General features: G+C 47.1%; 1 protein-coding gene across 2 annotated transcripts in view; it reads right to left on the reverse strand.

The window, feature by feature from the left end:
* The window catches only part of col5a1 (procollagen, type V, alpha 1), a 295,086-nt gene that overhangs the window by 160,648 nt on the left and 113,039 nt on the right, over positions 1-21,399 (reverse strand). The gene's annotated exons all lie outside the window — the stretch shown is intronic.

A 21,399-nucleotide genomic window follows, 5' to 3' on the forward strand; every position in this document is an offset into this window, starting at 1 on the left:
CAGCGCATTCCACACTTGCACCACCCTCTGAGTGACGAAGATCCCCCCCACTCAGTTTTCCTGAAATATTTTACCTTTCACCCTTAACCCATGACCTCTAGATACAGTCTCACCCAGTGGAAAAAAGCCTGCTGGCGTTAACCCTATCTATACCTCTCATAATTTTTGTATACCTTTATCAAATCTCCCTTCATTCTCCTACACACCAGGGAATACCACAGTGGGTGATGGGAATACTGATGCTTTATGCTAGAATAATCTGGGGAAAGGGTTGATGCTGTCTGCTGCTGCTTGTGTGTAGGGGGGAGGGGGCTTTGGGGGGTTCTTACGTCTTTTTTTCTGTCATTCATTCTTTAGGGGCTTTTCTTCTGTTTTGAGGTTGTCTGTGTAAAGTAAGAATTTCAGGCTGTATATTGTATACATTCTCTGATGTTAAATGGAATGATTGAAACTATTGAGTTATACAACCTTTCCCTGTAATTCAAGTCCCAGTAACATTCTTGTACATTTGCTCTGTACTCTTTTAATCTTATTGATATCATTTCTGTAGGTAGGTGACCAAATGGGCAAACAATACTCCAAATGCGGCCTCACCAAAGTATTATACCGTTTCAATACTCTGATTTATGAAAGCCAAAGTGCCAAAGGCTCTCTTTAGCTCTGACATCATTTTCAAGGTATTATGGATCTCTATTCTCAGATCCCACTGTTCTACCAGTACGCTACCATTTACCATGCAAGTCCAACCTGGAATGGCACATTTCACACTTGTCTACATTAAGTTCCATCTTTCATTTTTTTCCAACCCATTTTTCCAGCTGGTCCAGATCCCACTGCAAGCTTTGATTGCCTTCCTCGCTGTCCACTACACCCCCAATCTTGTGTGCGTGCATGCTAACTGAGTCCCATATTGAGACTTTGAATACTGCCCAATACACAAGTGTGAAACAAGGTTACTTTAGTTTATATTTTATTGTCGCCAAACAATTGATACTAGAAGGTACAATCATCACAGCGATATTTGATTCTGCGCTTCCCACTCCCTGGATTACAAATATTAAATATTAAAAATAGTAAAAATTAGTAAATATTAAAAATATAAATTATAAATCATAAATAGAAAATAGAAAAATGGAAAGTAAGAGAGTGCAAAAAAAACAGAGAGGCAGGTCGGGATATTTGGAGGATACGGCCCAGATCCGGGTCAGGATCCGTTCAGCAGTCTTATCACAGTTGGAAAGAAGCTGTTCCCAAATCTGGCCGTACGAGTCTTCAAGCTCCTGAGCCTTCTCCCGGAGGGAAGAGGGACGAAAAGTGTGTTGGCTGGGTGGGTTGTGTCCTTGGTTATCCTGGCAGCACTGCTCCGACAGCGTGCGGTGTAAAGTGAGTCCACGGATGGAAGATTGGTTTGTGTGATGTGCTGCGCCGTGTTCCCGATCTTCCGCAGCTTCTTTCGGTCTTGAATTATCTCAAACTTTTCAACTTTCATAAAGCGAGAATCACCTTAACAGCTAGACAGGAATATTATCCAACCCCTTCAGTCCATGCCAGGTGTTTGAAAGAGCTTTCTAATTGCAGTCACCCCAGAGCTCTTCTTCAGAGCCAATATTTCCCTGATCAGTGAATCTGCTTGTACTGCTCATCAGTCAGGGCATTCAGCTTCCCTCCCCTCTCTCCTTCCAGGCTTGTTCATTTCACGACTGCTTCCTCACAAATGACAGAAATGCGCCAGCTGCTTGTGGCTACACGATCTCTGTCTGGTCAGTGTTCATTCCCCACGTCAGTAATCGAACCACGGCATGCAGGCATGCAGACGTTCAGAAGCCAAGCTTTAAGCCAGCGTCGATTTGTTCTCTAAGCACATGAGCTGCACCTCACACTTAGCACCTGTAAAACCGAGTCCTCTGCCTTCCTGTCTCCATGATGCTACGCTGCCCCTTGGTACTAAAAGTCAGCCCAAGACCCTGTATAACATGAACCACTTCCTAAACATTGGGAGACATCTCTCTCAGCAGAGGTAGACCTAAGTGATGAGATTTACCATCACCTTTGGTACATCACCACTGCTTTTGGCTATCTGGGTCACAACCACGGATTCGGCAGGGCAGCAGATACGGAAATTGCGCTCATGAATATGCACATGTCAGCTAATTATTATTTCATTGTGATGGCACTTAACTCCATTCTTCTTGTCGTAGCACTTGTCACGACTTGAGCAAAGCACAGCAAAGTTTCGCTGCCAACTTGCATTCAGCCTTGCCTGAGAAATTGGATTGTCGAGTCAACTGACTCCGAAGACTAGCGGTATTTGTTTTATATTTAGTTATTCCTTTCAGCCGCAGTGTTGGCTTCGTTTTCCATTTGAGGATAATAGCTAACAGCCCTGTTTGGCCTAGCGTTTATTGTTTTCTTTTCCCTCTAACTCTGTTCGCATTAAAGTCTGTGAACTATCGACCTGCTTCAGTGTCTCTCGCTCTGCACTTGGGCCACATCTGAACGTAGTGACAATCTGATCCTGTTTAATAGGGCACTGTGGCACAAAGACACCCAAACTCAGTCACAAATGAAGGCAAAAAGAGCTGTGGCCCCAAAGTCTTTCCCTGGCTTTAGGACACATCCTTTCAGTCTCACAAACAACCATTCACTGGCACACATAAAGGGGAAAAAAATGTAATGACCTTGTCAAATCTCTTGTGCGCTCTTGAATGAATCAGAATTCTGTTGGATAACTGAAGGAAATGAGGCAATTGTACATGGGAATGAAGAGTGAATATCAGGTGTCTCGCAACACATCGAGGTTATAATAATTTACAATGAAAAGAATACAACGAAGGGATCAAAGATCAAGGAGAAATTACAAGCTGATCCTTTGCACACCAAACCCAGCTGAAGACTGAAACATGATCGGTGGCTGAGATATTGCTGAGGTTATACAAAACCTGCACCTCTTAAGACTGTAAACTAGGAGGGTTTTTAAACCAGGGCAAGAGGGGATAAGGGTGAAGCATAAAGAGTTAAGAACTATTTTAAGGTAAATACAATAAATGACTACATTATTTCTGTTGTTATCAATGTACAGGTCTGTCACAGTCCACGTGGTGTGATCAGTGCTGTTGTTTGCCTCTTGTTCAGTCATCTGTGATGCAAATCACATTTAGACTCTGAAAGCTCTGCAATCTGTTTTAACTTCAAAAATATGGACTTTTTCCCCAGATTTACATTTCCACAGGCATGGTGAAGGAAAGGTGATGACAGCTTGGAGTCTGCCGGATAATCAGAAACAATTCTTCTCTTTCTTTGTTCATCTTATTTGAAATGTGTTTTAGGTGCTGTATTCAATAGAATAATTGAGGCTAATTAACATCTAAGAATCTGATCAGATTCTTAAATGATCTATGTCAGTTTCAAGTGACTTAGCACCAGCGTCTGCAGGTTAAAGAAGTGAAGTCAATTTTTAGTCCACAGCAAGGGATAGTGACATCTGAGTTCATTATTGATTACAAAAGGATAATTAAGGCGTGTTATATAAGCAAAGAACTTGAGAAAGATTAGTTAAATACAGTGTATAAAGTGCAGCTTATTAAAGGCAGCTGTAGCTTACCCCATTTGTTTTTGGCTTTTAAGAAAGTACATCAATTACTTTAGATATTTTAAAGATCAGGCTGAAATCCTGTTTTTGTAATGCAAGCATGTTGAGCAGTACAGAAGTTGCTTGAAACAGCCAGGAAGTCATGCAGCATCTGTGATAAAAGAAACAGTCTGAATATTTTAGGTCGAACTGAAACGTTAATTCTTTCGAATGGTGGTGAGTATTCAGCGCTTGGGTTGAGGCATTTGATGTTGCCGTGTTCACCAAGCTTGACGGCACTTCATCACCAGTCGAGGTGGCCTCTCGGTACGCAGTTGTTGGTGCTTCTCTCTAGGAGTGCTCTTGTTTACATAGCCTTCCACCCCATTCTCTTGCCTTGGCCTTGATTGGCTACCCCTTCAGCTGACCTTTGAATTCTTTGAAGAAATGAGAACCAATAGAACTCAAAGGTCAACTGAAGGGTTAGCCAATCAGGACCAAGGTAAGTGAACGCGGGAGGGTTGCTATATAAGGTGAGCACTCCTAGAGAGAAACACCAACATCTGTGCACTGAGAATGTCATCTCGACTGGTGATGAAATGTCTGCAAGCTAATTGCCAAGCTTGGTGAATACTGCTACATCAAACTTTAACTCTTCTTCTCTTGTCATTGATGCTGCCTGACCTGGAGAGCGTTTCCCACATTCTTCCAAAGATTTCCAGTATTTGCAGAAAGAAGTGAACCCTTGGAAGATGTTCACCTGCCATTATGGTGCCAATTAGAGCCATATTTGGAGTGGAAGGTGTTGACTAAACACCAGCTCAAAAGTATTTTTCATTTTATACATTAAAGAGTTATTGAACATATCTCAGCTACAGAACTAGATTGTATTACAGCTTAAAGAGCACCAGTGGTGCAATTCAATCAATTAACAGGTTCTTGCCTGTCCTGTAAGATATTCAGCCGCTAAGAACAAAGATTACTGGGATTATTGGATCCAATCTGTTTATGACATTATATGGTATACCCATGGTTCTGTTTAAGTAAGCAATGTTTTAAATTAAGAAAATTCTGGTGTTAAAGTACAGAGGAGCCTGCACCTATTTAGGTTGAAATTAGCTTTTGAGTGAATTTACAGGAAACATCAGGAAATCATATCATCCACTTTAATTGTATCAAATTATTTGTACATTTTTAACTTTATACTGTATACAACAGTGTTTGCATGTTTTATAAGTTCTTTCAAAGGGTCTCATACCTGAAATGTTAATTCTGTTTAGCTTTCCAGATGTTGTCTGAACTGCTCACTAGTTCCAGATTTCTGTTTTTCCAACATTCCCAGCATTTTATGAATTCACAATATATATCTCATTGCCAGTGAATACACAGACTTGAAAGGGGGAAACAAGAGAAGAGAATGAGTTTGCAGGTTTAAGAACTCCCTGTTACAGAATGATGTTTTCTTGTAGTTCTATTTGACCTGTTCCAAGTGCTGCTTCAATAGATATTGTTTTGCACATAGCATGTTTGAAACTGCTAACTCCAGTTGCCAAATTTTTCATGTAAACCGTCTACTAGGACAGCGCTTAACCGCTTGCATCAAATCTCCCAAATTCTCAAAAATCTAACAGCTGATCTCCAGGCAACACACAGAAAATGCTGTAGGAACTCAGCAGGTCAGGCAGCATCTATGGAAAAAAAAAAGTACAGTCAACTTCTTGGGCTGCGACCCTTCCAGCTTCGTTTAATTAGTTACCAGCTAATATGTTCTAAATTGGAGGGCTGATTGGAAAAACACTGCTTTTATTTTGTATTTCAGGAGTCAAGGTGAAGGCCTCAGGTTTTGACAATTTGCTTTGACCTAACAACTACAAAGAGCCCAACAACAATAACGAATATTTCAGTGAGCTGATCTTGCTTTGCCTGTGTAAATGCCACTGTTAACCTTTTCCATGTGTAAAATGGGGTGAGAAAACCAGGCCTAAAGACGCCAGCTCTAAAAACCCAGCAAGCAATGGTAATCAACTCAGCCAATCCAATCAGAGACTTAATAACGTGGGAGGGCGAGTACACAAAAGGCACATGGAACTTGAAAGCAAATCACAAGGTGCATTGGAAGGCAACCTCATTGGCAAGAACCGAATGGATTGGGATTTTTGGAATTACAATGAAGAGCAGAACCTCATTGGGAAGAACTGAATGGATCGGAATTCTTGGAATTGCAATGAAGAGCAGAACCTCATTGGGAAGAACTGAATGGATTGGGATTTTTGGAATTGCAATGAAGAGCAGAACTTCATTGGCAAGAACTGAATGGATTGGGACTTTTGGAGAATTCCAGGAGTTTTCAATGTCTGGTTTGGACTGAACACCAATTGTGATACAGTAGTCACCACTATTCTGTGTTCCCAGTAATACTGAGCTAGTAGAAGCTGGTGGGTTGACACAGTGGTGTCAAGAAAACAACCTCCCCCTCAATGTCACAAAAACAAAGGAGCTGGTTGTGGACTACAGGAGGAATGAAGACAGGCTAACCCCTATTGACATCATTGCATCTGGGTTTGAGAGGTTCCTTGGTGTACACATCATTGAGGATCTCACGTGGTCTGTACGTACCAGCTATGTGGTGAAAAAGGCACAACAGGGCCTCTTTCACCTCAGACGGTTGAGGAAATTTGGTATGAGGCCTCATCTCCTAAGAACTTTCTATCGGGGCACAATTGAGAGCATCCTGACTGGCTGCATCACTGCCTGGTATGGGAACTGTACTTCCCTTAATCGCAGGACTCCACAGAGAGTGGTGCGGACAGCCCAGCACATCTGTAGATGTGAACTTACCACTATTCAGGATATTTACAAAGACAGGTGGGTAAAAAGAAATGGATCACTGGGGGCCTGAGTCGCCCCAACCATAAACTGTTCCAGCTGCTACCATCCGGGAAACAGTACCACAGCATAAAAGCCAGGACCAATAGGCTCCGGGACAGCTTCTTCCATCAGGTCATCAGACTGATTAATTCACACTGATACAATTGTACTTCTATATTATATTGACTGTTCATATTTAACCATCTTGTTACTGTCCTGTTGTACATGCCATTTAGTATAAATTGCACATTTAGATGGAGACGTAATGTAAAGATTTTTACTCCTCATGTATATGAAGGATGTAAGTAATAAAGTCAATTCAAGAAGGGATGGTTTCATTGAACTCAGGGTTCATGTTGTGCTATGATCCAAACATTTCCATTCAAACATCCAGCATCATTGTCCCACTGCGGCTCGATCACATCAGAGATACAAGAACTAATTCAGATCGCATCACTGTCTTAGACTGTGAGAAATTTGATTCAATCTAGAACCTTTTACTAATGACTTAATCTTATTAGTTCAATCAAAATTAAATCCAACTGGCTCAGTCGAGAATGGGTCACCAATTTCACCCAGCACACATTCATTGCTCCTTTAGATATGGACCAATCTAATGGCACTTTTCATGAAGGAGCTACAAATTCCCCCAAATGCTTTGGTCAACAGGGAATCTTCTCTCAACCCGCTCTTCTCAATACCATGTATTGAGGTCCTGCTGCATACTTCAGTCTACATAACAGCAGTGATCAACATACAAAAATGACTTACTAACATTATGAAATGCTTAAGAATTTGTGAAGAAAATATTATATAGAGAAGTAATGATTAGCACAACGCTTCACAGTACCAGCGACCCGGGCTCAATTCCCGCCACTGCCTGTAAGGAATTTGTATGTTCTCCCCATGACCGCGTGGGTATTGTCCAGGTGCTCTGGGTTCCTCCCACAGTCCAAAGACTGACTGGTTGATGGGTTAATAGGTCATTGTAAATTGTCCCGTGATTAGGCTAGGATTAAATCAGGGGTTGCTGGGAGCTGTGGCTCAAAGGGCCAGAAGGGCCTATCCTGCACTGCATCTCAGTAAAGAAATAAATCTTTCTCATCGTTGTGAAGGTGAAGATCTAGGTGAAGGTGAGGGTCTAATTTTGCAAAACCCTGCCTACAATTTAGTTATGTGTGAAACATATTTAGTTATTTACTGAGTGACAGACATGCTCTGCTTATTCATAGGCATCCGTTAGTCTCGTGAGACCATGGATTTGCGCCTTGGAAGGTTTCCAGGGTGCAGGCCTGGGCAAGGTTGTATGGAAGACCAGCAGTTGCCCATGCTGCAAGTCTCCCCTCTCCATGCCACCGATGTTGTCCAAGGGAAGGGCATTAGGACCCATAGAGCTTGGCACCGGTGTCGTCGCGGAGCAATGTGTGGTTAAGTGCTTTGCTCAAAGACACAACACGCTGCCTCAGCTGAGGCTCGAACTAGCGACCTTCAGATCACTAGACCGTCACCTTAAGCACTTGGCCACGCTCTACTCATTAAATATTAGATAACGTATTAGTCCTAGGGCAGAACAGTATTGTCGCAGTTAGTACACTGCTTTATAGTGCCAGGGATCAGCGACTGGGGTTCGACTCCTGCCACTGTCTGTAAGGTGTTTGTACATTCCCCCTCTGACCTTGTGAGTTTCTTCTAGGTGCTCTGGTTTACTTATGGTCACGATTATTAAGTTGTGGGCATGCTACTTTGGCACTGGAAGCATGGTGACACTTGTGGGCTGTGCCCAGCACATCCTTGGACTGTCACGTTTCATTGTGTGTCCTAATGTTTTCGTGAACATGCGATAAATAAAGGTAATCTTTATCTTTATCTCTGTGGTCTTGGGTCAGTATCTGTGGAATCTGTACGTCAATGAAAGTCAAAGGTTTCAAACTAGAAGTGGATAATGTGAATTCAGTAGAACACATTAGCAAAGAAGACTATGTTGACAAATTCTAGGTAGATCTCTGGTGAGATGAAATGCAGCTTATCCAGCATTTTGTATCCTGATCTTAGATTTTGTACTCAGAATACAAAAATTTTGCCATGCTTTCTTATTTCATAATGTTTAAAAACTAGATGCATTTGATTATATTCTATTAAAGGATTAGATTAAAGGTGAGTTTGCATGTGTAAATTATTAATAGATTAGATACTATCTCGTGCATTTCCCTGTTGTAGGATTCAATCTCCAGTCACTTTACAACCAGCGCTGAGTTAAAGATAGAATGAGAGGCATCCTCAAATATCACTCAAAACTCATTGAAGAGTTATCAGGATAGCTTAATTCAGCCTCTACATTACTAACAAGCTCCTCCCCTCGCAACACAGTGCAAAAGATCTCACTGACATACTCATTCCAAGAATCAATCTGTCACTGAGCGAACTTAACATGAATTCCTTGCATTGCACCCCATGATCTTTCACCCAGTGATGACTACACCCTCTTGGAGATAGTCACAGCCTCGTCATCGGGGATTCATGTTTGGGATCTCCACTCACTCGCAAGCCAACAAACTTTTCTTTTGTTGACTTAGCTAGAGAGTAACACGCTCACATCTTAGTCACACGTCTCGGACTCAAGCCCCACTCCAGAGCTTTGTGCCTGTAATTTTAGGCTGACACTTGAGACAGATGATACCGTCTGTTGGGAAAAGGGAAACACTGCACTGTCAAAGTAGATTGCTGAAAATATACAAAGAGCTCAAGTTCAGGGAAGTCCTTCTCGTCGGGTCCTGGCTCCTGCAAGGGACAAATCTGCAATGCCATTTCAGAGTAACCAGTGATGAGGAAGGAGAGTTTCGTAGGCTAAACTTCTTATACCTCCAAAAACACCTTGTACACCTGTTCTCATGAGCCAAAGGAGTGCACTTGATGCTCTAATATAAGAAAGGTAAATGGAACAGGCGCCTACAAACACCAACGTGACATTGGCCAGGCATGAGACTCAAGCATGCGATCCAGGCTGGCACTACAGTTCAATTCTGAAGGACTGCAGCACCGTCCTTTCTTGGATTTGATGCCAAAGTGAGTGTCCGTTTGCTCCCGCGGAGAGATGGAAAAGATCCCATGGTAAGACCAACAGAAAATAAGGTGTTTTGGGCATTCTGGTCAACATTTATTCCATAAACAACATTGCTAAAACAACAGACCATCTCACTGTGCTGTTTAACTGTGTAATAGTTCTGCTATATCTTCCATCTTCATAACAGTGACTACACTTCAAAAAAAATCACCTGACAGCCTATAAAAAATCTGCAATGGCTTAAAGTATGGGGAGAGGATCAGCAGAAATGCAAGCTCTTCATTTCTATTTCAAGCTGAACTGTAGGAACAAAAATCAGCTCCTGAGAATCCAGCCAAGCACAGCCTATAAAACATTTCTTGGCGTGCGGGCCAAATGGAAAGGCAGCATTTATTGCCTGTTCCTGGCTGTCACATTTGAAGTCAACCACGTAGTGTGGGACTGGAGTTACATGCAGACCAAACTGGTTGGTTATTGGTTGTGGACTGTACCAAAAACTGGCAGCTTTAACGCTCTGCCCTGAATTTATTGGAGCAGAAACACAGTGTGGCCAGTTTTGAATTACTCAGCCTCTGTTTTCTAAGCTTCAAAGTTTCAGGGTACACTCTTATTCAATTTAATACACTGTATACAACCCTGAGATTCATCAGTCACTCTGGGCGGGAGGAGAAGATGGCAGCGCGATGCAGCGCGCGTGGCCTCTCCGGTGAAATGATTATCGTATTTGTTAAATAGCGGGTCATGCACAATTCTGATTTGATGGAGACAGACGTGACAAGCACGGAGAAATTTCTGAAACGCCCGGTTCGCTGCCGTTGCTGCTGTGCAATCGAGAATCTCCGGAGGGTAGGCCTCAAATCCTCGGCTTTGCCTGCTGCTGGTGGCCAGGGCTGGGGTCGAAGCGCTCGGCAGAGATGGTGCTCGGTATCGGAGGGCTGGTCGGAGGCTCGAAGTTTTTGGATGGACTCGGAGTCGGACTGTGGTCGGGTGCTTCCAGGATGCTGCATCGGCAAGTTTGCAGCGCTGGAAGCATGGCAGGGAGAGTTTTCTTCCTTCTCCTGTCTGCGTGAGATCATGGGTCTTTCAAGAGTCTTTGAACTTTTTTTTACCATGCCCATGGCCTGTTCTTTCATCAAGTTACGGTATTGCTTGCACTGTTGTAACTATATGTTATAATTATATGGTTTTTGTCAGTTTTTCAGTCTTGGTCTGTCTTCTGTTTCTGTGATATCACACTGGAGGAACATTGTATCATTTCTTAATGCATGCATTACTAAATGACAATAAAAGAGGACTGTGTGTCCTCATAATCTAATAATCTAATCATCCTGCAGGCAGCCACAAAACAAAGAAACACCATAGAATCCGTTTAAACAAAACCCCACACGACAAAGACCATGCACAAAAAAAAGAACAAATTGTGCAAACAGCAAAAAGCAAGCAAATAACACACCGAACGTTAAACATCAAACCGCAGGGTCCCCGAAACAGTCCAGGAGCCACAGCGATCATGTCTGTCGATCAGTGCTGTGTCGATGGCTGCAGAGCCAGCTCCTCGATAGTAAACAGGTGTAAACAAAAACCAACAGAACGTGAACTGCAGAGTCCCAAGAAGTGAGTCCACAGCCGCTGAGCAGGTTTGGTGCCGAGGACATTAAGCATCAACCACCACGAGCTGCTGAGGCGACTGAGTCTCGCGTCCCGAGACCCAAGACCCTTGCACTTTCTGCCGGCAGCTGCAAGTCAGAGACCAGTCGAACGCAGGCAGAGAGTGCCGAACACCGGCTCGCTTTCCACTCTCATCCTTTTCACTTTTAATCTTGCTCAAGGCTTTAATCAGTCAGAGTAATGAGGCTGACCGCAGGTTCGTGTTCCACCATTGGGGAGCGATGCCCGCCCCAGCACATCCTGCTCTCAACCTTGCCAAATCCCCCAGGGGACTGCAAAAGTGCCAAGTTGTTTAGCCGGCTCAAAAATACATTGTTAAAACTGTAATTACAGGCTGCAATGGACTGCAGTTCAGGAGAAGCGTATTTAAAAGAAGAAGAGTATTTAGTAGTTCCGTGAGCTGTCTGTAGGATGTTGCTATTGGTAACTGGTGCCATCTAGTCAAATATTACAACTACCATAACGATATAGCCGTACAAAGAAACAATAGACAACTATCAAGCACCCTTTAATTCTGCTTAATTCTATCCGTATTCCTATCAAGAACACTGAGATTCTTGTACTCATCTGCACACTAAAGGCAATCTACAGCCACCAATTAAACTACCAACCTGCATGTCCTTGTGACAAGTGAGGAAATGGGAGCTCCCAGACGAAATCCACACAATCACAGAGAAATCATGAAAACTCCACATAGACAGCACCAGAGTTCAAATCACTGGAGCCGAGAGGCAACAGCTTTGCTACCTGCACCAGTGTGCTGCCCTGATCAGAATAGACTCCAAACCGTGAGATCTTACTGTGCCCTGTTCTAGCTGGTCTTGCATCTATATTTGGAGGACACAGAGTGTCAGATCAGAATTGGGGGTGGAATGGGTGCAAAGGTAAAGAGTGAGTAAGCCTGAGATACCGATAGATTTATGTTCATAACCACAGGCAGATGGGACTCCATCCTACATGGAGAATTCTCCACCCACAGTTTTCTGCAGAAATTCTGCACATTTTCAAAGAACAGCTTGGATTTCTCTGCTGAGAGCTCAGCAAACAGCCTGGGAAATTGGTCCAGCCTCCCTGACATCAAGCCACAAAGCCTGGGAGAAAAACATAGAAAAAGAACACAGGCTGGTATAATTCCTTCAGCTGCAGACTCGAGGCAATGGCAGGTCAGAGAGAATTTCATTTCACAACCAAATGAGTTGTAGGAGCACAGAACCGAACTCTTGTCAGGAAGAGTTAGCACTCTCAGTAGAGCATCAGAAACCCATTGAGTGAGGTTGGAACTCAGTAATTAATTCTTATTAAGAGAACCAATACTCTCAGAAGAACTATAAATACACTCTCCAAATTATTTAAAACTACAACATTGCCATAACAACTAACAGCACATTGCACACTGAGAAAATGCACTCTCTGAAAGGTACACAAAGAGATACAACCATTGTAATTAATTGCATGTTTCCCCACAGACCCTTGCGAACCAGGTCGCTGTACTATAGATTAGAGTATGCCCAACATTCTCCCCTCCTCTTCAGCATCTCAGTTGCTGCCTGTCTCTCTGATCTTTTTCTTTCTCTCTTCCTAACACTGCATGCACACAATGCACGCCTCTACGTGTCTCCGTCTCTCTCTCTCTCTCTCTCGTTCTGTCCTCCCACCATTTGTACAGCACTCACAAAATGCCGCAGGAACTCAGCAGGGCCAAACGACGTTTATGGAGAAGAGTGAAACAGTTGACGTTTCTGGTTGAAACCTTTCATCAGGACTGGAGAGAAAAAAAAGATGAGAAGTCAGAGTAAAAAGGTGGGGAAAGAAATACCAGGTAGTAGGTGATAGGTGAAACTGGGAGAGGGGAAGCGGGTGAAGTAAAGAGCTGGGAAGTCGACTGGTGAACGAGATAAAGGGCTGGAGAAGTGGGAATCTGATAGGAGAGGTCACAAGACTATAGAAGAAGGGGAAAGGGGAGGTGACGGGTAGGTAAGAAGGAGAAGGTGTGCGAGGGAAATAAGAATGGGGAATTGTGAGGGGAGGAGGCAATTACCAGTAGATTGAAAAACCGATGTTCATGCCATCAGGTTGGAGGCTACAGCACTCTCTCCCTTTCTGGCCTGACTCTCTCTGCACTGTTGCCTTTCACCATCTCTCTCCGTACTCTTTTATCTTGCTTCTCTTTACCTCTCTGTCCTCTTCTCTCTCTCCCCCTCCCCAGCCCCGGAACCCCTCCCCCATTGAGGGAGGAACATAGAACATGCTACAGGATCTTTGACAAGCCATGTTGTATCAACATTTTAACCTGCTCCAACATCGATCTAACCCATCCCTTCCACACAGCCCTCCATTCCTCTTTCATCCATGGGCTTATCTAAAGGTCTCTTAGAAGTCCTCAATGTGTCTGCCTCCACCACCACTGCCAGCAGTGCGCTCCATGCACTCACCGTATAAAAACCTACCTCTGACATCCCCCCTGTACTTCCCCCCAATCACCTGAGAAGTATTACCTCCTGTGTTAACTATTACCGCCCTGGGGAAAAGGCACTGACCCTTATCATCTTGTGCACCTCTATCGAGGCGCCTCTCATCCTCCTTCGTACCAATGAGAAAAGCCCTAGCCCGCTCAACCTTTCCTCATAAGACTTTCTCCAATCCATGCAGCATCCCAGTAAACCTCCTCCCGATCCTCTCCAAAGCTTCCACATCCTTTTTATAATGAGACAAGCACAGCTGAACACAAAGCTCCAAGTGTGGTCTAACCACAGTTTTATAGAGCTGCAACATTATCTCACAGCTCTTGAACTCAATCCACCAGCTAATGAAGTCCAACACACCACAGGCCCTGTGAACCACCCTATCAACTTGTGCGGCAACTTTGACGGATTGATGGACTTGGACACAAACTCCCTCTGTTCCTCCAAACGGCTAACAATCTGGCAGTAACCTTGTCCTCTGCCTTCAAGTTCAACCTTCCAAAGTGCATGCTGTCCTGTCGTAAACTGGGGGACTGCTTCATTGAGCACCCCTGCACCATCTGCCACAAGCAGAACTCCCCAGTGGACAAATATTGTAATTCTCAATCACATTTCAACGAGTCCATCCATGGCCTCCTTCAATGCCAAGATGAGGTCAACCTCAGGGTTGAGGAGCAACACCTTACATTCTGTCTGGGTACCCTGAACCTGCCGGCATGAATATCGATATCTCCTCCCAGTAAAAATTAACCCCATTCCTCTAATTCCCATGCTTACTCCTTCTCACATGCTTATTACTTCACCCTGGGTCCCCTCCTCCTACCCCTTCTCCAATGGTCCACTTTCCTCTCCTATCAGATTCCTTCTTCTCCAGCCGTTGACCTTTCCCATCCACCTAACTTCACCCATCACCTTCCAGCTAGCCTCCATTCCCTCCCTGTACCTTCTTACTCTTCCCTCTCCCTCCTCAGTCCTCAAAAAAGGTCTCGGCCTGAAATATCAATTATCTGTTCATTTCCCCAGATGCTACCTGACCTACTGTGCTGTGGGTGCTGCTGTGGATTTCCAGCAACTGCAGATTGTCTGGTCTTTTTCATTTAACACTTGCTTGGTCTGAACCCCAATTGTCACTTCTCAGGCTAGCTCTGTGTGCTATCAGTGGGACAGTACTGAGGGAGTGCCACACTGTCAGAGGGACAGTACTGAGGGAGTGTCACACTGTCAGTGGGACAGTACTGAGGGAGTGCCACACTGTCAGAGGGACAGTACTGAGGGAGTGTCACACTGTCAGAGGGACAGTACTGAGGGAGTGTCACACTGTCAGAGGGACAGTACTCAGGGAGTGTCACATTGTCAGAGGGACAGTACTGAGGGAGTGTCGCACTGTCAGAGGGACAGTACTCAGGGAGTGTCACACTGTCAGAGGGACAGTACTGGGGGAGTGTCACACTGTCAGAGGGACAGTACTGGGGGAGTGTCACATTGTCGGAGGGACAGTACTGAGGGAGTGTCACACTGTCAGAGGGACAGTACTGAGGGAGTGTCACAGTGACAGTACTCAGGGAGTGTCACATTGTCGGAGGGACAGTACTGAGGGAGTGTCACACTATCAGAGGGGCAGTACTGAGGGAGTGTCACACTGTCAGAGGGACAGTACTGAGGGAGTGTCACACTGTCAGAGGGACAGTACTGGGGGAGTGTCACACTGTCAGAGGGACAGTACTGAGGGAGTGTCACACTGTCAGAGGGACAGTACTGGGGGAGTGTCACACTGTCAGAGGGACAGTACTGAGGGAGTGTCACACTGTCAGAGGGACAGTACTGAGGGAATGTCACATTGTCGGAGGGACAGTACTGAGGGAGTGTCACACTGTCAGAGGGACAGTACTGAGGGAGTGTCACACTGTCAGAGGGACAGTACTGAGGGAGTGTCACAGTGACAGTACTGAGGGAGTGTCACACTGTCGGAGGGACAGTACTGAGGGAGTGTCACAGTGACAGTACTGAGGGAGTGTCACACTGTCAGAAAGACAGTTCTGAGGGAGTGTCACACTGTCAGAGGGGCAGTACTTAGGGAGTGTCACACTGTCAGAGGGACAGTACTGAGGGAGTGTCACACTGTCAGAGGGGCAGTACTGAGGGATTGTCACACTGTCAGAGGGACAGTACTTAGGGAGTGTCACACTGTCAGAGGGACAGTGCTGAGGGAGTGTCACACTGTCAGAGGGACAGTACTGAGGGAGTGTCACACTGTCAGAGGGACAGTACTCAGGGAGTGTCACATTGTCGGAGGGACAGTACTGAGGGAGTGTCACACTGTCAGAGGGACAGTACTGGGGGAGTGTCACACTGTCAGAGGGACAGTACTGAGGGAGTGTCACACTGTCAGAGGGACAGTACTGAGGGAATGTCACATTGTCGGAGGGACAGTACTGAGGGAGTGTCACACTGTCAGAGGGACAGTACTGAGGGAGTGTCACACTGTCAGAGGGACAGTACTGAGGGAGTGTCACAGTGACAGTACTGAGGGAGTGTCACACTGTCGGAGGGACAGTACTGAGGGAGTGTCACAGTGACAGTACTGAGGGAGTGTCACACTGTCAGAAAGACAGTTCTGAGGGAGTGTCACACTGTCAGAGGGGCAGTACTTAGGGAGTGTCACACTGTCAGAGGGACAGTACTGAGGGAGTGTCACACTGTCAGAGGGGCAGTACTGAGGGATTGTCACACTGTCAGAGGGACAGTACTTAGGGAGTGTCACACTGTCAGAGGGACAGTGCTGAGGGAGTGTCACACTGTCAGAGGGACAGTACTGAGGGAGTGTCACACTGTCAGAGGGACAGTACTCAGGGAGTGTCACATTGTCGGAGGGACAGTACTGAGGGAGTGTCACACTGTCAGAGGGACAGTACTGGGGGAGTGTCACACTGTCAGAGGGACAGTACTGAGGGAGTGTCACACTGTCAGAGGGACAGTACTGAGGGAGTGTCACACTGTCAGAGGGACAGTACTGAGGGAGTGTCACAGTGACAGTACTGAGGGAGTGTCACACTGTCGGAGGGACAGTACTGAGGGAGTGTCACAGTGACAGTACTGAGGGAGTGTCACACTGTCAGAAAGACAGTTCTGAGGGAGTGTCACACTGTCAGAGGGGCAGTACTTAGGGAGTGTCACACTGTCAGAGGGACAGTGCTGAGGGAGTGTCACACTGTCAGAGGGACAGTACTGAGGCAGCGTAACACTGTCAGAGGGACGGTACTGAGGGAGTGTCACAGTGACAGTACTGAGGGACTGTCACACTGTCGGAGGGACAGTACTGGGGGAGCGTCACACTGTCGGAGGGACAGTACTGAGGGAGTGTCACACTGTCAGAGGGACAGTACTGAGGGAGTGTCACAGTGACAGTACTGAGGGAGTGTCACACTGTCGGAGGGACAGTACTGAGGGAGTGTCACACTGTCGGAGGGACAGTACTGAGGGAGTGTCACACTGTCGGAGAGAGAGTACTGAGGGAGTGTCACACTGTCAGAGGGACAGTGCTGAGGGAGTGTCACACTGTCGGAGGGACAGTACGGGGGGAGCGTCACACTGTCGGAGGGACAGTACTGAGGGAGTGTCACACTGTCAGAGGGACAGTACTGAGGGAGTGTCACAGTGACAGTACTGAGCGAGTGTCACACTGTCAGAGGGGCAGTACTGAGGGAGTGTCACACTGTCAGAGGGTCAGTACTGAGGGAGTGTCACAGTGACAGTACTGAGGGAGTGTCACACTGTCAGAAAGACAGTTCTGAGGGAGTGTCACACTGCCAGAGGGACAGTACTGGGGGAGTGTCACACTGTCAGAGGGTCAGTACTGAGGGAGTGTCACAGTGACAGTACTGAGGGAGTGTCACACTGTCAGAGGGACAGTACTGAGGGAGTGTCACACTGTCAGAGGGACAGTACTGGGGGAGTGTCACACTGTCAGAGGGACAGTACTGAGGGAGTGTCACACTGTCAGAGGGACAGTACTGAGGGAATGTCACATTGTCGGAGGGACAGTACTGAGGGAGTGTCACACTGTCAGAGGGACAGTACTGAGGGAGTGTCACACTGTCAGAGGGACAGTACTGAGGGAGTGTCACAGTGACAGTACTGAGGGAGTGTCACACTGTCGGAGGGACAGTACTGAGGGAGTGTCACAGTGACAGTACTGAGGGAGTGTCACACTGTCAGAAAGACAGTTCTGAGGGAGTGTCACACTGTCAGAGGGGCAGTACTTAGGGAGTGTCACACTGTCAGAGGGACAGTACTGAGGGAGTGTCACACTGTCAGAGGGGCAGTACTGAGGGATTGTCACACTGTCAGAGGGACAGTACTTAGGGAGTGTCACACTGTCAGAGGGACAGTGCTGAGGGAGTGTCACACTGTCAGAGGGACAGTACTGAGGGAGTGTCACACTGTCAGAGGGACAGTACTCAGGGAGTGTCACATTGTCGGAGGGACAGTACTGAGGGAGTGTCACACTGTCAGAGGGACAGTACTGGGGGAGTGTCACACTGTCAGAGGGACAGTACTGAGGGAGTGTCACACTGTCAGAGGGACAGTACTGAGGGAATGTCACATTGTCGGAGGGACAGTACTGAGGGAGTGTCACACTGTCAGAGGGACAGTACTGAGGGAGTGTCACACTGTCAGAGGGACAGTACTGAGGGAGTGTCACAGTGACAGTACTGAGGGAGTGTCACACTGTCGGAGGGACAGTACTGAGGGAGTGTCACAGTGACAGTACTGAGGGAGTGTCACACTGTCAGAAAGACAGTTCTGAGGGAGTGTCACACTGTCAGAGGGGCAGTACTTAGGGAGTGTCACACTGTCAGAGGGACAGTACTGAGGGAGTGTCACACTGTCAGAGGGGCAGTACTGAGGGATTGTCACACTGTCAGAGGGACAGTACTTAGGGAGTGTCACACTGTCAGAGGGACAGTGCTGAGGGAGTGTCACACTGTCAGAGGGACAGTACTGAGGGAGTGTCACACTGTCAGAGGGACAGTACTCAGGGAGTGTCACATTGTCGGAGGGACAGTACTGAGGGAGTGTCACACTGTCAGAGGGACAGTACTGGGGGAGTGTCACACTGTCAGAGGGACAGTACTGAGGGAGTGTCACACTGTCAGAGGGACAGTACTGAGGGAGTGTCACACTGTCAGAGGGACAGTACTGAGGGAGTGTCACAGTGACAGTACTGAGGGAGTGTCACACTGTCGGAGGGACAGTACTGAGGGAGTGTCACAGTGACAGTACTGAGGGAGTGTCACACTGTCAGAAAGACAGTTCTGAGGGAGTGTCACACTGTCAGAGGGGCAGTACTTAGGGAGTGTCACACTGTCAGAGGGACAGTGCTGAGGGAGTGTCACACTGTCAGAGGGACAGTACTGAGGCAGCGTAACACTGTCAGAGGGACGGTACTGAGGGAGTGTCACAGTGACAGTACTGAGGGACTGTCACACTGTCGGAGGGACAGTACTGGGGGAGCGTCACACTGTCGGAGGGACAGTACTGAGGGAGTGTCACACTGTCAGAGGGACAGTACTGAGGGAGTGTCACAGTGACAGTACTGAGGGAGTGTCACACTGTCGGAGGGACAGTACTGAGGGAGTGTCACACTGTCGGAGAGAGAGTACTGAGGGAGTGTCACACTGTCAGAGGGACAGTGCTGAGGGAGTGTCACACTGTCGGAGGGACAGTACTGGGGGAGCGTCACACTGTCGGAGGGACAGTACTGAGGGAGTGTCACACTGTCAGAGGGACAGTACTGAGGGAGTGTCACAGTGACAGTACTGAGCGAGTGTCACACTGTCAGAGGGGCAGTACTGAGGGAGTGTCACACTGTCAGAGGGTCAGTACTGAGGGAGTGTCACAGTGACAGTACTGAGGGAGTGTCACACTGTCAGAAAGACAGTTCTGAGGGAGTGTCACACTGCCAGAGGGGCAGTACTTAGGGAGTGTCACACTGTCAGAGGGACAGTACTGAGGGAGTGTCACACTGTCAGAGGGACAGTGCTGAGGGAGTGTCACACTGTCAGAGGGACAGTACTGAGGGAGTGTCACACTGTGAGAGGGACAGTACTGAGGCAGCGTAACACTGTCAGAGGGACGGTACTGAGGGAGTGTCACAGTGACAGTACTGAGGGACTGTCACACTGTCAGAGGGACAGTACTGGGGGAGCGTCACACTGTCGGAGGGACAGTACTGAGGGAGTGTCACACTGTCAGAGGGACAGTACTGAGGGAGTGTCACAGTGACAGTACTGAGGGAGTGTCACACTGTCGGAGGGACAGTACTGAGGGAGTGTCACACTGTCGGAGGGACAGTACTGAGGGAGTGTCACACTGTCGGAGGGAGAGTACTGAGGGAGTGTCACACTGTCAGAGGGACAGTACTGAGGGAGTGTCACACTGTCAGAGGGACAGTACTGGGGGAGCGTCACACTGTCGGAGGGACAGTACTGAGGGAGTGTCACACTGTCAGAGGGACAGTACTGAGGGAGTGTCACAGTGACAGTACTGAGGGAGTGTCACACTGTCAGAAAGACAGTTCTGAGGGAGTGTCACACTGTCAGAGGGGCAGTACTTAGGGAGTGTCACACTGTCAGAGGGACAGTACTGAGGGAGTGTCACACTGTGAGAGGGACAGTACTGAGGCAGCGTAACACTGTCAGAGGGACGGTACTGAGGGAGTGTCACAGTGACAGTACTGAGGGACTGTCACACTGTCAGAGGGACAGTACTGAGGGAGTGTCACAGTGACAGTACTGAGGGAGTGTCACACTGTCGGAGGGACAGTACTGAGGGAGTGTCACACTGTCAGAAAGACAGTTCTGAGGGAGTGTCACACTGTCAGAGGGAGAGTACTGAGGGAGTGTCACACTGTCAGAGGGACAGTGCTGAGGGAGTGTCACACTGTCAGAGGGACAGTACTGGGGGAGCGTCACACTGTCGGAGGGACAGTACTGAGGGAGTGTCACACTGTCAGAGGGACAGTACTGAGGGAGTGTCACACTGTCGGAGGGACAGTACTGAGGGAGTGTCACACTGTCGGAGGGACAGTACTGAGGGAGTGTCACACTGTCGGAGGGAGAGTACTGAGGGAGTGTCACACTGTCGGAGGGAGAGTACTGAGGGAGTGTCACACTGTCAGAGGGACGGTACTGACGGAGTGTCACAGTGACAGTACTGAGGAAGTGTCACACTGTCAGAGGGACAGTACTGAGGGAGTGTCACACTGTTAGAGGGACAGTACTGAGGGAGTGTCACGCTGTCAGAGGGACAGTACTGAGGGAGTGCCACACTGTCAGAGAGACGGTACTGAGGGAGTGTCACTGTGACAGTACTGAGGGAGTGTCACGTTGTCACAGTGACAGTACTGAGGGAGTGTCACACTGTCAGAAGGACAGTACTGGGGGAGTGTCACACTGTCAGAGAGACGGTACTGAGGGAGCGTTGCACTGTCAAACTTTCTGCATGATCACTCAAAGAGTTGAACTGCACGTGCATGTAAGGAGAGCTGTATAACTCATCTCCTTCTACCTTAGGCCACGAACCTATCAATCACCCCTGCTGTGGACACTTTCTGGAGGTCCATGATCCGTATGCTCCACGACCGCTGGACTAAGTGTGTAAATGTAGGAGGAGACTATGTTGAAAAATAAATGTGCTAGGTTTTCTAAAATTGACTCCTACTTTAGGCTACAAACTTATCAATCACCCCTTGTACATCTTTCCTGTAGGTA

This window comes from Mobula birostris, chromosome 22 (assembly GCF_030028105.1).
Source record: "Mobula birostris isolate sMobBir1 chromosome 22, sMobBir1.hap1, whole genome shotgun sequence".
Classification (NCBI taxonomy): domain Eukaryota; kingdom Metazoa; phylum Chordata; class Chondrichthyes; order Myliobatiformes; family Myliobatidae; genus Mobula; species Mobula birostris.